Here is a 15,377-nt window from a genome sequence, read left to right on the forward strand (position 1 = left end):
GTAGACTATAGCACGTCAGCGAACAATTTTCTTGAGCTGCTGATCCTGTCAAGTAGGTCGTTGTCTACTGTGCTGTCACAAGATGTCACTCACCTGTGGATTCCAGAAAATACTTGTGGACAGAGTCGACGCTGCCGCAGGGTGACTGAATGAGGTCGCTGTCGGCTAGGGCACTCTGACACCAGAGCTGGCGTGAGTCGGCGTGCGAGACCGTCTGGACACATCGGGCAGAACTGGTGGTGCCGGCGAGCGAGAAACATGAGATGGAACCCTGGAGAGCTACCGGGCAGACGAACGGAACGGACTGCACCGAACGCTGGGTGAGCTGTAGTCTAGTCGGCAGCCAATAAGAAGAGTGTACCATCCACATAATGGAAGTACCACACCTGCAGCTGTTTGCTGCAGAGCAGTCTGTACCTGGAGGTTCCTGGAAAGCATGAATCGGGGCAGCACCTTGAGCTGTGTGAGTAGTGTTGTCATACAGTGTTTTCCTCATTTCTGGTGCAAGTTATTAACTCTCTCCCTTATACAATCAACATCTTGCTTGTAGGAGTGAGCAGACAATGTTATTTTTGGCGTTACATAGATTCTAAGTCTGTGCAAGTCTAACTGCATATTTTTGCTTGTCCGTTAAGCGTACTGTACTAGATTACCCAAAATTTTAAATTATCATGTTGTAATCATTTTCTCTAATTATGCAGTCGTACTCAACGAACCACCGGGCTATGTGTTTTTCTTTTTTTAGGGGGGGGGGGTGTCATCAGTCTAGTGACTGATTTTGATGGGTCCCGCCACGAATTCCTCTCTTATGCCAACGTCTTCATCTCAGAGTAGCATTTGCAACTTACGTCCCCAATTATTTGCTGGATGAATTTCAATCTCTGTCTTCCTCTACCGTTTTTGCCCTCTACAGTTCCCTCTAGTATTATGGAAGTCATTCCCTCATAACTTAACAGATGGCCTATCATCCTCTCCCTTCTCCTTATGTTTTCCACATATTCTTTTCCTCTCAGATTCTGCACAGAACTTCCTCATTCCTTGCCTTATCAGTCCACCTAATTTTCAACTTTCGTCTATAGCACCACATCTCAAATGGTTCGACTCTCTTCTGTTCCGGTTTTCCCACCATATTTCACTACCATACAATGCTGTACACCAGACGTACATACTCAGAAATTTATTCCTCAAATTAAGGCTCATATTTGATATTAGTAGACTTCTCTTGACTAGGAATGCCATTTTTGCCATTTATAGTCTGCTTTTGATGTCCTCCTTGCTCCGCCCATCATTGATTATTTTATTGCCTAGGCAGCTGAATTCTTTAACTTCATCTACTTCGTGGCCATCAATCCTGGTTTTAAGTTTCTTGCTGTTCTCATTTCTGCTACTTCTCATTACTATCGTCCTTCTTCGATTTACTCTAGATCCATTCTCTGTGCTCATCAGACTGTTCATTCCGTTCAGCAGATCATGTAATTCTTCTTCACTTTCACTCCGGATAGCAATGGCATCAGCAAATCGTACCACTGATATCGTTTCACCAGGACTTTTAATTCCTCTTAGAACCTTTCGTTTTATTTCCATCATTGATTCCTCGATGTACAGATTGAACAGTAGGGCCGAAAGACTACAACGCTTTCTTACACCCTTTTCAATGCGAGCACTTCATTTTTGGTCGTCCACTCTTATTATTTTCTCTTGGCTCTTGTACATAATGTATATCACCCGTTTCTCCCTATAACTTACCCCTATTTTTCTCAGAATTACGAACATCTTGCACCATTTTACATTGTCGAAGACTTTCTCCAGGTCGGCAAATTATATGTACGTGTCTTGATTTTTCTTTAGTCTTGCTTCCATTATCAACCGCAACGTCAGAATTGCCTCTTTAGTGCCTTTACCTTTCCTAAAGCCAAACTGATTGTCATCGAGCATATCCTCAGTTTTATTTTCCATTCTTCTGTATATTATTCTTGTCAGCAAGCAGTAAGCTTCATGTGCGATAGTTCTCGCTCTCCACAGCTCTTGCAGTCTTCGGAATTTTGTCAGATGCTATGTCGCCAGACTCATACATTCTACCCACCAACGTGAATAGTCGTTTTGTTGCCATTTCCCCAAATGATTTTAGAAATGCTGATGGAATGTTGTCTATCTCTTCTGCCTTACTTGATCTTAAGTTTTCCAAAGCTCTTTTACATTCTGATTCTGAATCTATCTCTTCTAAATCGACTCCTGTTTCCTCTTCTATCCCATCATACAAATCCTCCCACTCATAGAGGCTTTCATTCTTTCCACCTATCCGCTCTCTCCTCTGCAGTTAATAGTGGAATTGACGTTGCACTCTTAATGTTACCACCCTTGCTTGTAATGTCACCGAAGATTGTTTTGACTTTGCTGAATGTTGAGTCCGTCCTTCCGACGACCATTTCTTTTTCGATTTCTCTTCCCTGCATTTCCTGTTTATTTCACTCCACAGCGACTTGCACATCTATGTTCCTGAGTTTTCTGGAACATTTTTGTGCTTTCTCCTTTCATCCATCAAATGAAGTACATCTTCTGTTACCCATGGTTTCTTCGCAGTTACCTGCTTTGTACCTATGTTTTTCTTTCCAACTTCTGTGATGGTTCTTTTTAGAGATGTCCATTCCTCTTCAACTGTACTGCCTTCTGAGCTATTCCTTATTGCTGTATCTATAGCCTTAGAGAATTTCAAGCGTATCTCGTAATTTCTTAGTACATTTGTATCCCATTTCTTTGCGTATTGATTCTTCCTGACTGATGTCTTAATGTTCAGGCTACTCTTCAACACTGCTATATTGTGATCTGAGTCTATATCTGCTCCTGAGTACGCCTTACAATAGAGTATCTAATTTCGGAATCTAACTGAAATCCTCCAGTATCACCCGGCCTTTTCGAAGTATACCTCCTCCTCTTGTGATTCTTGAACAGTGTATTCTCTATTACTAGATGAAACTCGTTAGAGAACTCAGTTAGTCTTTCTCCTCTCTCATTCCTTGTTCCAATCACATATTCTCCTGCAACCTTTTCTTCTACTCCTTCCCCTACAACTGCATTCCAGTCTCCCATGACTATTAGATTTTCATCTCCCTTTATGTACTGTATTACCTTCTCAATATCCTGATATACTCTATCTGTCTCTTCATCTTCAGCTTGCGACTTTGGCATGTATATCTGAACTATCGTTGTCGGTGTTGGTTTGCTGTCGATTCTGATAAGAACAATCCTATCACTGAAGTGTTCATAGTAAAACACTCTTTTCCCTACCTTCTTATTCACAATGAATCCTACTCCCGTTATATCATTTTCTGCTGCTGTTGATATTAGCCCATACACGTCTGACCAGGAATCCTTGTCTTCTTTCGATATCACGTCACTGAGCCCTACTATATCTAGGCTGAGCCTTTACATTTCCCTTTTCAGATTTTCTGGTTTTTCTACCACGTTCAAGCTTTTGACATTCCACTCCCCGATTCGTATAACGTTATCCTTTCGTTGATTATTCAATCTTTTTTTCATGGTCACACCCTTGGCAGTCCCCTCCCGTAGCTCCGAAAGGGAGACTATTGCGGAATCTTTTGCCAATGGAGAGATCATCATGAAACCTTTCAATTACACGCCACATATCCTGTGGATACACGGTACATGTCTTTAATGCGGTGGTTTCCATTGCATTCTGCACCCTCATGCCGTTGATAACTGCTCATTCTTCCGCCTTTAGGGGCAATTTTCCACCTCTAGGACAAGAGAGTGTTCTGAACCTCTGTTCACCCCTCCGCCCTCTTTGACAAGGCCGTTGGCAGAACGAGAGTCTTCGGTCACCATCGCTGATTATTAATGAGAACTGAAGTTGTGTCGGGATTCGAAACCGGAACCGAGGACGTTTTGATTACTAATCAAAGACGCTACTCCTAGACCACGGGTTGTTTCGGGTTATGTTATTACACCTTGTAAACTCCCAACAGAAAAATAATATGAATAATATTCACATTTAGTGTAACCTCCCAACAGAAAAGTTCCGAAACCTACCAACAGTAAAATATAATTACTTATATAATTCACATTCAGCGTAACTTTCCAACAGTTTATTATTCCGTAACCTAGGAATAATAAAAGTGTGACTCACTTATAACCTTTCAATAACTGACCGTGAATTTAAACTGATAAATTTGGACGTCAGCAGTGCTGCGTCATGGCCCTGAAAATTCATTCTTAATACATTGAAAAAATCTTACCTCAATTAGGTCGCCGGATAACGTGTATATACTGCTCCTATAAGAAATTTTTCTGGCGCAGCTCAGTGCAATGCTGGCCGATAAATTTGTCTTATATAAAAGGAAACAACTGATTTTTCTTTTCAATAATCGGGATGACCAAGGATTGGAGATTAGTAAATTCTTTAAATTGAAATGAATGATTGTCAAAAGGTACTTTTTATGAGAAAGATTGTTATTAAGAGATTTTTTTTAAAAACATTTACATGGGACATGATATAACAATACTACATACGCGCGAGGCTGCTTTTACCTTGTACTACAACGCTCAGGCTCCGCCATCGCTCCATCACGACCGGCCCAGCCAACACGATACACCAGACCATCGAAATTACATCTGCTCGAGTGCGCTAGCAACAAATTCTTTAGTCATGGACCTCTTACAACCTTTTGTCAGGTTCTGTAAGCAAACCCTTTGCTTATTTTGCTGCCGTAGCTCTAGTGTTGTTGTAATTACTGCTCTGGTTTCGTTTGCAATAAGTGAATTATGAGCCTTGCCTATTCTTTTTAGTGTTGTTGTCACAGCGCACGTTCTGAGTAGACGGTCTAACGCAACTCTAGGAATTTACTTGGAAACTTTCTTTCATGCTCTTGCACTTTTGCATGGTAATGAAATTTCTTAGGTCTTGTTAGATGTCAGATTTCTTGTCATTGAGTCATTAGGCAGAGACTATGGGTGTGATTATTGGCCGGCCGGAGTGGCCGAGAGGTTCTAGGCGCTACAGTCTGGAACCGGGAGACCGCTACGGTCGCAGGTTCGAATCCTGCCTCGGGCATGGATGTGTGTGATGTCCTTAGGTTAGTTAGGTTTAAGTAGTTCTAAGTTCTAGGGGCCTGATGACCTCAGAAGTGAAGTCCCATAGTACTCAGAGCCATTTTTGTCTTTGTAAGGTCGTTCAAGTTGTGAATATGAAATGTAAACAAATCCCCTCATACCAAGCAATGTAACCATGCAACGAAAACACTGTTATCCATCATATACCTTATTGAATACGAAATATAATCCTGCATTAGTGCATCGTTGTTCAGTCGTGAAGGTGATATAACGCGACCATCTGTGAAATTGTATTTTGAAAAGAGTCTATGCATCATACACAGTCGTATTATGAAAGAGCCTACGAATGTTTGCCATTACTGGTGTAATGTTTCCTACCTTCTGGTCCATTGTACTATTCATCCATTCTGTGTAGTTTCAAATGGTTCAAATGGCTCTGAGCGCTATGGGACTCAATATCTAAGATCATCAGTCCCCTAGAACTTAGAACTACTTAAACCTAACTAACCTAAGGACATCACATACATCCATTCCCGATGCAGGATTCGAACCTGCGACCGTAGCGGTCGCGCGGCTCCAAACTGAAGCACCTAGAACTGCTCGGGCACAGCGGCCGGCTGTGTGTAATTTATCTGTTGGAATTACATTTTGTTTGAGACATATGAGTCTCAACTTCGATAATGATGAAAGCTGGAGAAATGAATTAAAATTTGTGCTTGTGTACTAACCATCACAGCAACGTAACTGCATGAGTAACACAACAGCACGGATTACTGTAGTCCACCGCCCTTGCTAGCCCAAACTTCAGTTCATGCTTTCAGCCCTTGCTTCCCCTTCTTAAATCGTTCGTATTGCCTATGCTCCGCGGTACTGAAGTAGCACCCCTGATTTGTACGTAATGGGGAAATCCTGAAGGTATGAATTGAAGTTTGTGTTAGGAAGGAGATTCGACGGAGGGAGTCTGTGGAGGTACGTAAGCCCTACTGCTATTGTGATGTAATAATTAGTACATCTGTGTAGGAAGCAGGAGAACCAGTTCAAGTCAGAGCAGTGAAACAGATTTTGATTCATTCTTCAGCTCCTATCATTATCGAACATTCTGTATAAATATATATTTTCAGAGCGCTATTTGAAAATGGTCAAAGGGTGAAATCATGATTATACAATAGAATGAACAGTTTATACAGTCAAATTTCGGAACCTTCATTTAAACTGTGTTATACACTGAAGCGCCAAAGAAACTGATATAGACACACGTATTCAAATACAGAGATATGTAAAGAGACAGAATACGGCGCTGCGGTTCGCAATGCCTATTCAACAAATGCTGGCGCAGCTGTTACATCCGTTACTGCTGCTACAATAGCAGTTTTAAAGATTTAAGTGAGTCTGAACGTAGTGTTACAGTCGGTGCACGAGCGATGGGACACAACATCTCCGAGGCAGCGATGAAGTGGGCATTTTCCCGTACGACCATTTCACGAGTGTACCGTGAATATCAGGAATCCGGTAAAACATCAAATTTCCGACATCGCTGCGGTCGGAGAAAGATCCTGCAGGAACGGGGTCAATGACGATTGAAGAGAATCGTTTAACGTGACAGTAGTGCAACCCCTTCCGCAGTTTGGTGTAGACTTCAACGCTGGACCGTAAACAAGTGTCAGCGTGCGAACCATTCAACGAAACATCATCGATATGGGCTTTCGGAGCCGAAGGCCCACTCGTGTACACTTGATGACTGCTCGACGCAAAGCTTTATGCCTCGTTTGGGCCTGTCAACACCGATATTGGACTGTTGATGATTGTAAACATGTCGCCTGGTCGGACGAGCCTCTTTTAAAATTGTAGCGAGCGGATGGACGTATACGGGTATGGAGACAACCTCATGAACCCATCGACCCTGCATGTCAGCAGCGGATTATTCCAGCTGGTGGAGGCTGTGTAATGGTGTGAGGAGTCGTAGAGTTGGAGTGATATGGGACGCCTGATATGTCTAGATACGACTCTGACAAGTGACACATACGTAAGCATCCTGTCTGATCATCTGCATCCATTCATGTCCATTGTGCATGCTGACGGACTTCGACAAATCCAGCAGGACAGTGCGACACCCCACACGTCCAGAATTGCTACAGAATGGCTTCAGGAACAGTCTTCTGAGTTTAAACACTCGCTGAGTAGCAGTCGAGGGTTGAGCACCGCTCCTCTCACTCGCTTACTGTCAGTCATAGGCCCCCGCTTGCACGGGAGACAAAACAGGAGATTATTCGGCTCTGCTTTTATTAAACCATTGGCGGTAACTCGCTCACAGGTCTACAGCAAGCAACGGCGGGCAGGATTCATTACTTTGCGACGCCCGGCAGCAGAGTTGTCGTGTTTCTTCTCGTTCTGCGGGATGTCGAGCTCCAGTGGTGCTTTGGGGTCAAAGCGGTCAACAGCTGTTGACAAAAAGCGCGTCTTGTATTTGCCGCGGGTCGCGTCGTCGGCCGTCTCGAGCGCCCCAGCTGCAGCAGAGCCAGGCTCTGCTCCTCCCAAGAGTAGGGAAATTGTGGGCCAACACCTGGAAGCCGGCCGCGGAACCACAGAAAAGGTTTCCGCCGCCGCCGTCCAGACCTCCGCGTCCACGAATACAGTAGGGCCAGCAATGCAGCCGGGAAACCTAACGGTGCCAACGAAAGCTGTAACTGGCACCCCCCTGGCAGCGCCCCCCTTCTCCACTCCGGACATGGCAAATAACACAGCAAATAATGCCACCCTACACAGAACACCAACAACCTCATACATCGTCAGTACTTGCAATCCCGCCCCTCCTAACCTTGTCCTATCTCCGCTCCTGCTTGCCAGCGCCACCGGCACACTACCTGAATACATTGAATCCATGAAAAATGGCAAGCAGACGATCCGTCTGCCGACCAAAATCCTCCCCAAACCCACCCCCTCGTCTCAGTCCTCCACCCGCTCCAAATACCTTAAATCCCCCCCCCCCCCCCCCCACACACAAGTCCACCACATCCAAGCAGCGGCGTGTAAAGAAGGACAGGAAGGAGAAGCACTCCAAGGGGAAGAAGCAATCCACCACCCCTACCCCAACCACTTCCACTCCCTCTGAGGAGCCTGCGCCCCCGACAGCACCTGTCGTCGCACTGGGAGGGGACCAGGAAACACCAGCACTGGAAGGGAACCGTGTAACCGGGCAGGACACGGATGGTTTCGTGCTGGCGAAGAAAACGTTTCGCCAGCCGATGCTTCCGCCAGCCCGGGGAGTGGAACCCACCCCGAACAGATTTCAGGCGGTTGCTGACGATCCAGAGACAACAGAAAACACAACACAAACACAGAACCAAGTCGCCCACCACCTCCCCCCGATTGTCGCAGAGTTTCCTCAAAACTATGAGGAGCTCTTCGAGTTGCTCAAGACAGAAATCGGCGGAGGCAGCTTCCAGGCAAAACCCGCCGGTGGAGACAAAATAAAAGTCACAGTACACACACTCGAGCACTGCAACACAGTCAAAACACAATTCAACACAAAAAAACATATCTCACTACACATTCCCCACAACAAAAACACGGAACAGAAACATAGTTATTAGAGACCTTCCAAGACGACTGTCCCCCCAGGCAATCAAAATAGACTTGACTGCCCAGGGGTACGTCGTCAAGGGTGTCCAGCAAATGGGCAGCATAGACAGCAAGTGGCCGCTGTACCAAGTAACACTCCCTGACATACCTCAAAACAAGAGGGAGATTAAGATGGTCCTGGCTGTGCCTGTCACCACGGAGCCGCTGCGCTGTAAAAATAAGACGGTGCAGTGCTTCAGGTGTCAGGGCCTGAACCACATCGCTGCGCACTGCACCACGCTAGTGAGATGCAGGAAGTGCGCCGAGGCCCACGACACTAGGACATGCACACTAAAACACTCGGACCCACAAATAAGGTGCTCTCTGTGTGGCAAAAACCACACAGCCGGCTACCAAGGTTGTGAGGTCCACAAAAGACACTCACAGCAGGCAAAGGGCGCAAAGGCCGCCCCCCACACACGTAAACAAAACACGACAAACCCAACCAGTCACACAAGAAAACAAAATACAACAACACACACAGACGAGGCCTGGGTAAAACCAAGACCGGACACACCCAGGGCAACCTATGCAGAAGTGGTTTCTCCCCCGAGAAGCCATGAACGCGTGGACCTGTCACCACAACACCAATCACAGTCACGGGAACAACACCGGGAAACACACAACAACAACGACCAGGTCCACCAAGACAGAGGAAGCTCTAGGGAACACCACACACAGTCCCCACCCACGGATCAGTTGTTAGGCGTTATGGTGCAGACCATGAACCTCGTCATGGAAGTGATGAAGGAATTCAGGGAAGCCCAGAAGCAGAACACACAGATCCTCGCTGCCCTACAGGCAACAGTCCAGCACTCGCTCCCCTCTGCGACTTCCTCAGTAGTCACAAAACCCCATCATGGATAGACGACCAAACATCCAAGGCCTGACAATGTGCGTCTTTAACGCAGACGGCATTGTTAATCAAGAGGTCGAGATCAGAGAACTCATGAAGGAGTTCTCCATCGACATATGCATGATGGGGGAAACCCACCTAAAACCGGGAATAAAAGCGACAGTTCCCAACTACGTTAGCTACCGCAAAGACAGGCCAAGCCAAGGCGGAGGAATGGCCATATACATAAAAAGAGGGATCCCCCACCACCAGGTATTCTTACCAGCTACCAATAAAATCGAAGCAGTGGCGGTGGAAGTAGCCACTGCCACTGGACCCCTAACAATCGTTGCAATCTACCGACCCCCACAAGACCAGATAGATGAGGAAGACATAGCTACTCTAGGGCAAATTGAAGGCAAACTCATAATAGGGGGTGCCTTCAATGCCAAACATCCTGATTGGAATTCTAGAGTAACCTCCAGAGCAGGCGCCAGATTGCAACAACTAGCGCGCAACCACCATTTCGAAACATGGGGTCCAGTCGAGCCCACACATTTTCCAAAAAATGGAGGTAGGTCCGACGTGTTAGACATAGCTCTCACTAGGAGGATTACAGGGTTTGTGACCGCAAGGACAATCAACAGAATGTCCTCCGACCACAACCCAGTGATTCTAGAGGTCGACGTGGGAGAATGGGTAGCACTCCCACGGTACCAGACGTCTTACAAACGTACAAACTGGGAGCGATACCGAGAAACTGTCGCCTCTGATATCGCTCGCGCTCCGCCACCTACTGCCGAAACAGTAGAACAAGCGCTACAAGACCTAACAGGGACCATCCTGCAGGCAGCAGAAGAGGCCACCCCTCCACAAAGGGATGGCCCGCCGCCGCAAATACAGCTCCCGGAACACTTGCTAGCCCAAATTCGACATAAGAACAGAGTGGCAAAAGAGTGGTAGATAACCAGAAACCAGGCCACAAGGAGGCTGCTCAATCGTCTACAGAGAGAGTTGAAGGTAGCGCTCAATGAGCACAGAAACCAGCAATGGCAAAACCGCCTCACAGCCCTCAAAGTAGACGATCACACACTTTGGCAAGCAACCAAACAATTCACAAAAAGACGCCCCAGGATGCCGCCACTGCACGGCGAGCGGGGTATGGCCTACAGCCATGCTGAAAAGGCCAACGCCCTCGCCGACACTTTCGAGAAGCAGTTCCAAGCAGCAGAACCCCAGGATGACGAGCATGAAAGAGTGGTCCGTCGTCAGCTGGCTGTCTTCCTCAATGCTGAGGAGGACCCAGAGGACGAACCCACAGTTTTTGCCCCTGAAGACGTGGCAAAAGTAATTAGGTCTCTCCCCTCCAAAAAGGCGCCAGGACATGACAGTGTCACCAACCAGTTGGTCAAAAACCTCCCACCCACGGCGATCGAACACCTAGCGAACGTCTTCAACGAGATTACTCGTACCCGCGAGCTCCCAGCTGGCTGGAAACACGCGGAAGTGGTCGCGATACACAAACCAGGAAAAGACCCTCTATTCCCGCAGCACTACAGGCCGATTAGCCTCTTGCCAACTCTCAGCAAGATCTATGAGCGCCTCCTGCTAAGACCCATACAGGAACATATTACCAGAGAGCAACTTCTGCCGGATTTCCAATTCGGATTCCGGCGGAACCACTCTGCCCCACAACAGATCATGAGAGTGGTTGAAGCAGCCACAGAGGGCTTCAACCACAGAGGCTACTGCGGGATAGTGCTACTAGACGTAGCCAAAGCCTTTGACTCAGTATGGCATAGAGGGCTACTCTACAAATTGTACACACAAGGGTTCCCCAGGAGCATAGTTAAGCAGATCAAAAGCTATCTCTCGAACAGAACTTTCTCTGTCAAAGTAGAAACAGCCACCCTCCACCAAGAGGCGTATTCGTGCTGGGGTGCCGCAGGGATCGGTCCTGGGGCCCGTTTTGTACAGTCTGTACACTGCGGACACACCAACGGCCCCCCTGGTGCACACCGCTCAGTACGCTGACGATACAGCCTTCTACACAAGAAACGCGAACAAGGACCTGGTCATCCGTAGGCTACAAAGGGTTTTAGATGACACAGAAACTTGGGCCCGTCGCTGGCGAATCACCATCAACTCCGAAAAGACGCAGGCAATGCTGATTACCCGTAGGCTCGGAAGGCGCGAACCTCCTCAACGCCCCCCCCCCCCCCTCCTCCTTCACCTAAACGGAACCCAACTCCCCTGGCGCAGAACCGCCAAATATCTTGGCGTAACCTTGGACTCTCGTCTTACGTGGAAACCCCACATAGACGAGGTCCATAGGAAGGTCTGCGCCAGAATGTCCATCCTTTACCCAATCCTCAACTCATCCAGCTCCCTTCCCTACTCAGTAGGAGTGAACGTATACCAGGCCCTGATCCGGCCAGTCATGGAATACGCGTGTCCTGTCTGGGGAAACGCGGTGAAGCAGCACCTGGACAAACTCCAGAGGCTGCAAAACCGCGCCCTCAGGAGGGCACTGCGTTTACCTCTTGGATTCCCCATTGACGATTTGCATTCCGCTGCTGAAATCCCACTCCTGAGAGAGCGTTTTCAAGACCTGGCAAGGGCCTTCTATGAAGGTTCTTCCAGGTCGCGAAACGCCCTCATCCACTCCCTAGGTCGGTATGACATGACCCGCGATAAACACAATCGCCCCATGACGATCTTCAACGACTAAGTTGAAGAGAAAATCCCAATATCCATTCCCAAATCCCGCTCCTACCCAAATTACCATAACTATCTCGCCAAACCTCAGGCAAGTTCCAGACACACACAGAACAATCATCACATCTCACAAACACCAAAAAAGTACAGAAATAATCACACACACAAGTACACAGGGGAGTAAAAGCCGAAAGGCTACAAACTCCCCCTCACACTTCCCCAAAGAGGAGAAAGTAATAGATGAGAGCAGCAGAGTTTAAACACTTCCGTTGACCACCAAACTCCCCAGACATGAACATTATTGAACATGTAACTCTTCAGCCTTTCCCGGCGAGATCTTGACATGTGGAATAATCGGGTCTACTGCCGGATGTTTGTGTCGCTCTGGAACAATATTTCGGCCACATAACTCGTTGCCTTCTTCAGGTGCTACCTGAGACTGCCGTATTGGAAAAAAATAATAATAAAGGATGGGGCCCCTCCACGCCCGCACCAACGTGGTGACCAAACCAAAAGTTCTACTGTCACCTCCGTAAGCATGTTAGTATTTGAATCAGGCGTCACAGGATGCAGGCTGTGATGTTATCCATGCGTCTGGGTAAGGCTACTCATTAACATGGTCCATCAGGAGAAAGAAGTGGTCGAAAACGATCGAAGGGTAGCGGTTGTAAGAGCAGAGGAAAAAAAAAGTGCCAAGGCCAGCGCCAAGGGAAAAAAACCTCTGCGACAGTAGGACGGGTAGTAAGGGCAGTAGCGGCTTGCTAGCTGCGACAGAGCATGCAAGGTGAGGGATGGTTAGCGTGAGGTATCGTGCAACGTTACCTATGTACTGCGTGGTCGTTAGCTGGGTCAGTCCGGTTGCTGCGGCTGGGCTCGCTTGTAGTCTCCTGGGCCGGCCGCAGTGGCTTCCTCCCTGTAACATAGAAGTTCGGCGCGGCAACGCATGCGCTGCTGTTAGGCCCTCTGCTGCGCCCTGTCGTCAGTGACTTGGTGCAGCTTCATCGGGCTGGTGCAGAACGGCGGCGATCGGCTACCGTTCAGCGTCCTCCTCTACTGCACGCCGCAGCCTTTCCGTAATGTAGCTTCCATGAGCTCCGCTTGTTCGGAGAGCTGCGCCAGTTCAGCGTCGGAGGAGGAAGTATTACCATTCGCTCGCGCTTGTGCGATAAAGGCTGCCCTTTTGGCTTCTCTATCCCTTGCGGAGCCCGCTCCCGCAGCAGTCGGCGTTGCCACCGGTTCAGCTGGAGCGGCGGTTGTCTTCTTTGCGCCTCTCACCTGCGGTGCTGCTGGGGCAACCGCTGGGATAGGCGCGCGAACGTCCTTCTGCGAGGTCGCAGGAGTGTTCGCAGGTACGACTGCGCTGAGGCCTTGGGCGAAGACTGCTCGCAGTTGCCTCAAGGCCTCATCCTTCTCTGCAGCCACGGCGGCTGCGAAGGCAGCCCTCTCCGCCGCCATGACGGCTTTGAGGGCCGCTGTGGCCTCTTTCACGGCGGCGCCGAGTTCGAGGTCACACTTCTTCGCGGGAGGGCGAGCTGCGTCCTGGCTGCCCGTTTCCGAGCGGTCGTCCCTGCCCCTGGCAGGTGGATCTACTACTGCGCCGTCCCTCAGCTGCGCCGGGCTGCTCTGCACCCTACGCCGTTTCCGACGTCGCCTTCTCTTCTGCTGCTGCGTCGGTGCGGCCGCGGCCGCTTCGCCGCCACCGGTTTGGGTGCGGCTTGAGAAAGCCGCACAACCGCGCCAGCTGGCGACGTGCGGGCCGCCACACCGGACACAAGTCGGCAGAGCGTTGCTGCCGCGGTCGCAGGCGCGGCTGTCGTGCTCGCCTGAGCACTTGACGCACCGCGCCGCGTTGCGGCAATACTTCGCTACATGGCCCTCGCCCTGGCACCTGAAGCACTGGGGCAGAGGGTCCATGGCGGTTGGGAGAGCCTCTGTCGTCACCGGGAAGCCCAGCAACTTCCGCAAGTCGAAGATGTCGCCCCCGCCGTCGACCGTTTGCACGGTCACGGCATAGAGCGGCGCCCTCTTCCTGTTGGTCCGGTTGTGCAACCTTGCGGTTGCGCAACCAAACCCGGCTCGCAGCAGCCCTTCCCGGACCGCTGCCTCGTCGCAGCACCAAGGCAACCCCCTGAGGAGTGCCTTGGTCGTCTTCATCCTTCCGACGGAAGGTGCCTTATCACGCGCCGGCGGTGCGTCGACGACGTGAAGGATCTTGTCCAGTATTTATACCCAGAGGGCGCTGGGTGCTCTCTTTGCCGTCCGCGCCCGCCTGGCGCTGCTTGTAATGTGTTGTCTCTTCCTCGGTGCCCCCTCGGACGTCCGCGCCCGACTTGGGCGCCGTGGCAGCTCTCTGAGGCCTGTCCTGTGTCGGGCGTTCCGTTCGCGGTCCGCGCCCGCCAGGTGCTATTCCTGAGGTTTTGGCCACTCCCTGGTGCTCCCACGGACGTCCGCGCCCGCCTCGACCACCATCTGCAGTTGTGGCAGCTGTCTGGGGCCCGTCTCGCGTCGGGAGCTCTGTTCGCGGTCCGCGCCCGCCTGGCGCTGCTTGTAAGGTGTTGTCTCTTCCTTGGTGCTCCCTCGGACATCCGCGCCCGAAATATTGTGCCAGAGCGACAGAAACATCCGACAGTAGACCCGATTATTCCACATGTCATTACTGAACATATCTGGATGCCTTGCAACGTACTATACAGAAAGATCTCCACCCCCTCCTACTCTTACGGATTTATGGACACTCCTACAGGATTCATGGTGTCAGTTCCCTCCAGCACTACTTCAGACTGTAATCGAGTCCATGCCACTTCGTGTTGCGGCTCTTCTGCATGCTCGCGGAGATCCTACACGATATTCGGCAGGTGTACCAGTTTTTTTGGCTCTTCAATGTATAACTGGTCCAAACTATGGGAAGAGTGTTTAATTTTGTTGTTGTTTTCAATACAAGACAAGGAATACGAAAAGAGCTGAGACGAGTATAATTTTAGTGTTACAATACCCTTTATTTTCAGATTAAATTGAGTTCTCTATTGATTTAAAACGTCCAGGTCTCTTACGATGACAGTCGTGTTGAGACTAGATGCAGAATGAAATGTATATTAATAGCAGTCCCAGACAGGACGTCCATAAATATGAACGTGTGCGA

This window comes from Schistocerca cancellata, chromosome 2 (genome assembly GCF_023864275.1).
Source record: "Schistocerca cancellata isolate TAMUIC-IGC-003103 chromosome 2, iqSchCanc2.1, whole genome shotgun sequence".
Classification (NCBI taxonomy): Eukaryota; Metazoa; Arthropoda; class Insecta; order Orthoptera; family Acrididae; genus Schistocerca; species Schistocerca cancellata.